Source organism: Cryptomeria japonica, chromosome 1, assembly GCF_030272615.1.
Source record: "Cryptomeria japonica chromosome 1, Sugi_1.0, whole genome shotgun sequence".
In the NCBI taxonomy this organism is placed as follows: domain Eukaryota; kingdom Viridiplantae; phylum Streptophyta; class Pinopsida; order Cupressales; family Cupressaceae; genus Cryptomeria; species Cryptomeria japonica.
In genome coordinates, this window is record NC_081405.1 from 413602861 (window position 1) to 413610360 (window position 7500).

Below are 7500 nucleotides of genomic sequence, written 5' to 3' on the forward strand. Positions count from 1 at the left end.
GTGAAATGAACAACTGGTCTATCCACAAAACAAGACCAAAACCACAATAAGGCAAGGGCAATAACAACCAAAACTTAACCAATTCAACTTTCATGATAAACTTACATTCAACAACATGCCATCATGACACGAGAATGACTAAACCAAATCAACACCAAAATTTCACCATTTAGAGTAAACACTCAAACAAATATACTTGTACTCTAAATTTCATCCATATTAAGGAATCATAGCGTTCACTCAAAATATAATGAAACACTAATGTCCTCTACTTGCAATTTTCAATAACTGAGTCTTTCATGAAAAGAACACCACAATATGGAATAACGCATGAAGACAATCTAAGAAAACATATGTTCAAATAAACCATCATTTAAAGACAATATAACATCATTTCATTTAAAGCCAATTTGGCTATCACAAATATCATTTAAATTCGAATTTCAAGTAAATGAAAATAGTATTTAAAATACATTTGAAAACTAAATTCAATACTTAATCAAAATAATCTTTTTCAAATAAAAGTCATATTGACTAAATTTAAATATAAACTTCATTTGCACAAAATAATTTACGATTTTAACCAATAAAATTTAATCATTTAATTTCTATCACTAAACCCAAATTTCATAGTTCATATAAATACACACGTATATATATTATATTAAATACTAATCCAATATTTCATTTTAAAACCGAATTTCCTCTAATCACCATATTCCACTTAAAAATTATAAATTTAGAAATTACAAATTACCAATAAAAAAAACTACAATTATATATATATTTCACTTAAATGAAAATAAATTGTTTCATTCCCAATTAAATTTATTTTCATTTCCTACTTTCAAATTCTCAAATTAACATAATATTTAATCCTCTGATTATAAAATAAAACTATACAAATATTTCACTGAAATGAAATTATTCTTGACTTCCCAATTGAATCTATTTTTTTCATTTCTCATTATCAAAATCCCCAAATTTGTTTAAAAATTTACTTAAGCCACTTATATATATATATATATACATATATATATATATATATATATACATATATATATATACATGTATATATATATATATATATACATGTATATATATATATATATACATGTATATATATATATATACATGTATATATATATACATGTATACATGTATATATATATACATGTATACATGTATATATACATGAATATATATATACATGTATGTATATACATGTATATATATATACATACATGTATACATGTATATATATATATACATGTATACATGTATATATATATATATACATACATGTATATACATATATACATGTATACATGTATATATACATATATATATATACATGTATATATATATATATACATGTATACATGTATATGTATATATATATATATACATATATATATATATATACATATACATGTATACATGTATATATATATATATATACATGTATATATATATACATGTATACATGTATACATGTATATATATATATATATATGTATATGTATATATACATATACATGTATACATGTATATGTATATATATATATATATATACATATATATATATATACATGTATATATACATATATATATATACATGTATATATACATATATATATATATACATGTATATATATATATATACATGTATACATGTATATGTATATATATATATATATGTGTGTGTATATATATATATATATATATATATATATATACATGTATACATGTATATGTATACATGTATATATATATATATACTACACCAAGATGAAGGATTTAATCTAAATGATCATGATATGAATGCAAGATGGATGAAAGATTCACACAATAATGAATTCGAGCAATAATGAGTAAAACTAAATATGGATGCAAAAAAGAAAGAAAAGAAAGCACAATATGTTCAATGACTCCAGAGCAAAATCAACATAATAATAATCTCCAAGCGGCTTCTCAAAAATCTCTGGGGTGTTTCGGATGAGAGCTGAAGGCTGAATTTATAGAGAATTCACAAGAGAGATGATGAAAAAACTCAATTTAGTATTAATTGAAAATAATTGAGAAATCAGGTTCAGTTAACCTTGAGATAGATTCCAATTATAGTTTAATTGAAATGCATTTAAATAAGAAGTTCAAGTTGCATTGGAAATAAGATTTAATTAATTCCATACATTTGTGATAAAAATAGATAATTCTTTGATTTATTCAAGAAACGAGTCTTTTCAATGCAACTGAACTTCTTTTTCTGAAAAGTTGAGTTCTAATTTAAGAGAATGATTAATAATTCAATTAATTGCTTTTCTAATTTCAAGTTCTAAATTTAGAAAAAGAAATAATATCTCAAGTTTGATTTCTCTCCCAATTCAATTATTTTATTTTATTTTTCAATTCAACTCTTGCTTTGTAATTAATTCCTCTTTTGTAATAAATTAATTCCTTTTTTGCATGATTAAATGGCCAATTTATTAATTAATTAAATATCCTAGAATATTTAATAAATTAAATAGGATAATTGATCAAAATGATATTCTTGGAATGATTTACTTAATTAAATAAATATTTTATTAATATTGAATAATTGATTTACCATGTGACATTTGATGATTGAAGAATTAATAATGTGCTCAAGATTGATTTAATTGCCTTTGGTTAGGACCTTGGTGATGTTGTCGAGATTAGGGGCCCATGGTTTAAGTGACCATTTTTAGGGTATTACATTTGCCCCTCTTTGAATTAATCTGCGAGTAGCGCATTGGTTCAAAGAATATGTGATGTCTAGGAGATACTAGTTCTGAACTTGATTGATCATGAATTAGATAAAGAGCGAGGTGTGTAGCTTGATTTGAAGCGATAAAGTTGAAAAAAGTTTAATGAAAGCAATACCGGTCCCAAACTTGATTGAACTAGGAACGATAGAGAGCAAAGATACCGAACTTGAACTTGATTGATCAAGAAGCGGATCTTATTGATCTAGAACTTGATTGAACTAGACACAATGAGTGAAGATAAAATTGATCTTGAACTTGATGGATCAAGACATGATGAGCGACGATAAACTATCCATCTTGATTCGATGTGATGAAACTGAACACCTGCTTAAATTGAGCGTGTGATCAAAATACTCCTTAAATTTTTGATTGAGTTTAAATGAATAATCAGCTTGATGAAAAGCGATGAAATTGATTAAAGTTAAGAGATTGATTCAGATGAAGAAAAATATCAGCTTGATATGAAGTGATGAAACTGATATGCCCCTAGTGATTGATTTGATTCAGATGATCGAGAGATCTCAACTTGATATGAAGCGATGAAGATGAGATGCCCCTTAGTGATAAGAATTTGTTTGATTTTATTTAGTTGAAAAGATTTTTACTCGACTTTTGATGAAGATTTGAGAATTTTATTGACTTTTGAAGATATAAAGTCATAAGGTCAGGAGTATGCCCCCTCAAGAGAGAAATCAAAAGATGGTGAGGGTACTTGATGATTATAGGCAATTGTTAGCGATGATAATTATTTGAGCACAAATTGATTCTAAGGAATTCTTGAAAATTTGGCATTGACTGATTACTGAGAAATTGAGCACAAATGTGATTTGGTAGAATTAAATTGAGATTCAGCGTTGATTATTGAGAAATTGAGCGTAATTCAAAGAAAGAATGAGCTTTTGATGAAAAGCGCTAAGTGATTGAAATTATGAAATTTACTAGCAAAATAATCTCAAATTTTGATTTTGATCCCAAAAATGGAATCAGAACAAGCAAATTAGCTAAGGGTACAATTTTCATGTCCATCGGAGCAAGTTGAAAAATTAGGGTTTTGGCTATATAAGGGGTAAAAGTGTCATTTTCAATTCATTTTAACCTTCCAAGTTTGAAAATTCAAAAAACCTTCTGCGAAGAAAAATGGTGGTTCCTACTCATGAGCATCGATTTGAGTGATAGAGATGACATAATTGACCTTGAAACTATGAGCCAGCAGCAAGTGATCGATCTTAAGCCTCTTTATGTTCTCAATTTTGAATTTTTTTGTTGATTTTTCAAGTTTTTTGGCATGTTGTAGTCAGGCATTCTCGTTTTATTGTGCGAGACACTATCCTGTCTTGTATGACAAACTGATGAAGTTTGTTTTGTCATTTAAGCTTGCTAGTTTTGTCATTTGAGACCTACTCTTGTATCGTACGACAACATTCAATGGAGCCACTTTTGTCGTGCTAGGTCTAGTCCTGTATCGTATGGGTGTCTTTTGTCGTATGAAGCCTATTCCTGGCTCATACAAGTTTCTCTCCTTCCGTGTTTTATCATTTGGAAAATAGTGAGCATTTTTGATGGTGCAAACTTGAAATTTTGATTTGGCAATTGACATAGTTGAATTTGTGTGATGTTTTACTTCTCTTGTAGGCTTATTTGGAATGTTTTGTGATACTCTGTTGTTTGAATTTTGTAGGTTGGATTGCCTCATGTTCTTTTTAGATGTTTCTATCCACCCATGATGAAATTAGTTTGATGGCTATCAGATGTTGACCAGGCACATATTGATTTGTGTGGATTCACCCACCTTGATTTACTCGATATCCGTGTGAATCACGGTATGCTCATGACGTTAGTTGAGAGATTTCATTCTGAGCATAACATGTTTCATTTGCCAGTTGGGGAAATGACCATCACTCATGAGGATATTTAGAGGATTCTTTGTATCCCTTTTGCTGGGGGTAAGGTAGATTATGATGTAGCACAACTTCCTGGATTACAGGCTGTCAGACGTGTGTTTAGGGATCTAGACATTTTGACACCTTCTATCAGTTGGGACATGATGATGAGCAGGTACAGTGAGGATTTTCCACTAGCTTGCATCTTGGCAGGTTTTATCGGCTATTTTCTTATGCCGGACAAAGGACAACATGAGTTTTTGTGTGGATGGGGCAAGATGTTGGAGAGGCTTGTGGAGACCCCTTAGAGATTAAGCTGGGGTTTTTGTATATTATCACACATGTATTGTGATATGCATGAAATTGTATATAGGGAGGGAAGAACATGGCTGATGGAGTTTTGATCTTACAGGCATGGGCTTGGGAGCACCTCCCAGTATGCAGGTCAATTGTAGATGATGACATAGATCCTGGTCAACCCTTTGTGTATAGATATTTAGGATATGTTACTTAGCCCTATCTAGGCAAGACGGATTTTTGGAGATGACAACTGGATGATTTTATAGCCGTGATATGGAGACCTTATAGGGGCCTAGAGCCATGGGATGATTGGAGGATTGTCTGCAAAGATCTGTTTGTTACTCACCCACTCATTGACAGATCATAGACTTTTGTAGAGCGATTCATGGTTTCGCAAGTGATAAGGTAGTATGGCAGACCTTAGGGGATCTCGTAGGAGTTCACTGCATATGCATGATATGGAGATGAGGAGAGGCAGGGATGGGCACTAAGGTTATCTTATGCCTTGGCTATGCAGGAGTTGATTGGATTACAATGACTTCAGTTGGACTATATGGATATTGTAGATGGGGGGTATTGCCCCAATACAGGGATTGGTTCCAACAACATCCATTTCCTAGATTTACAGATCCAATTGAGCAGGTACCTTGCATATAGGAGATTGAGGATGATGCCCTCGCATAGGGATAGGGACAAGGACATGGATAGAGATAGGGATAGAGAATCGAGGCTCTGAGGTGGATAGGTGGGGATCCTAGTGCTAGTAGCAATAGGGTACCAGCTGGAGGTAGACAACAGAGGGGTGAGGGTGGATCCCTAGGGAGTGTTTTTGTGAGGTTAGGTGGAGGTGAGGAGGAGCGAGTATCTTCGAGATAGGTCCGATAGAGGTGGGAGGAGTAGGGTGGAGCTGGAGGTGGAGATGGGGGTGGAGAGCTTGCAAGGGAGCAGAGGGCCGACATGACACGATTGATGATATCACGTCTAGTGGATCTGCAGTCACACTTGACAGTGGCTCAGACTCAGCTGGCGAAGTGAGACTGACAACTAGTGGAGATGAGAAGAGAGTGAGACTCTTTGCGACAGGAGGTACTCCATCAGACGAGTTAGGTAGCCTACTATGTTGTGGCATATAGCATACCAGTTCCAGTAGCGCAACAGGTTGTTCCGTACTCACAATATATGACACGATCAGAGGGAGCTTAGGCACCTAGGCAGGATCCTGGTCAGCAAGCTCCTCCTCCTCCACCACCTAGTGGTGAGGGAGAGGCTGAGAGATAGATATTATTTTTGTAGCTCTTAGATTTTTTTGTAGACACACCCATTTTTTTGTAGCCTATATGATTCTTGCTCTGATGGGAGTTTGTATATGTTAGTTGACATCATTTTGTACTTTGAGACTTTATACGATATATATATATATATATACAAGATCTAAATTTACTTCATTGTACTTGTGTTGATTCATTTATGAGATGCTTTCTATATGCTTTATTCTATATGTATGCATATCTTTTCAGCATGGATGTATGCAATGCAAATTAATATGGATATCTATTTTTGTTTCTTTTCTTATGCAAATAAATGAATGTAAATGAGTAATGAGTAATGTAAAAATTTATTTTTCTATGCAATAAGATGAATGCAAATGAGTAATAATGAAATATATGAATCTATATAAGATGTTTATGTATGCAACTAACATCTCAAAACACAAGTACTCAATTGGAGAAATGATGAAAAAGAGACCACTTAGCTAAGAAATGATAATGCTTTTAGCTCTAATTCAGAAGATAAAGAGATTATTACCATACCAAAATCACTCTAAATTCACAAAATACAGAATGAGATGCAAAATGAAAATGCAATCTAAACCTAGTCACTAGATTTGAAATGCTTAAGTTTCATCACCGAGCATAACGAACATAGCAAGAAGATTAGAGTTCCTTTCTTTTTAATGTGCAATTTTAATTATCTTGTCCGCAATGACCCTTTTTTTGTTCATATCCTTGGACAAATTTCGCAGGGACCCGAATTGCATCATAAAGAAATTCCCTCAAAACAGACAAAAATAATGTGGAACCTCCTTGTAGCATACAAATAAGTGGAGTCGAGATATGTGTGGTGATTTCACCTTGATATGAAGGATCTTATCATAGACACCCAACTGCTTAGATGTTTCCAGATCATCATAATCATTCCTACAAGAAGAACATAGAAAATATTATGCCCCCAATCCTTTCTCCTCTTAGTCAAGATAGACTTCCTCGAGTTACTCAAAGCGATAATAATCAAAAACCAATATAAAAGACAACACAAATAAAATTTTCATGCATAGCTCAAACTGTTTAGTGATTTTTTTTCGTTATGTTGTTTTGCTTGTTTACTTAGTGATAAAACTCTTTAGTAGTCAGGAGACAGGTGACTGACTCGAAGTGGACGACCGGGTTTCATTGATGGAAAGATGACTTGATTGATATTGCTGAGGATATGTAATGTGCTTTGTTGATTAACCTAAGACTAGGACATTGATC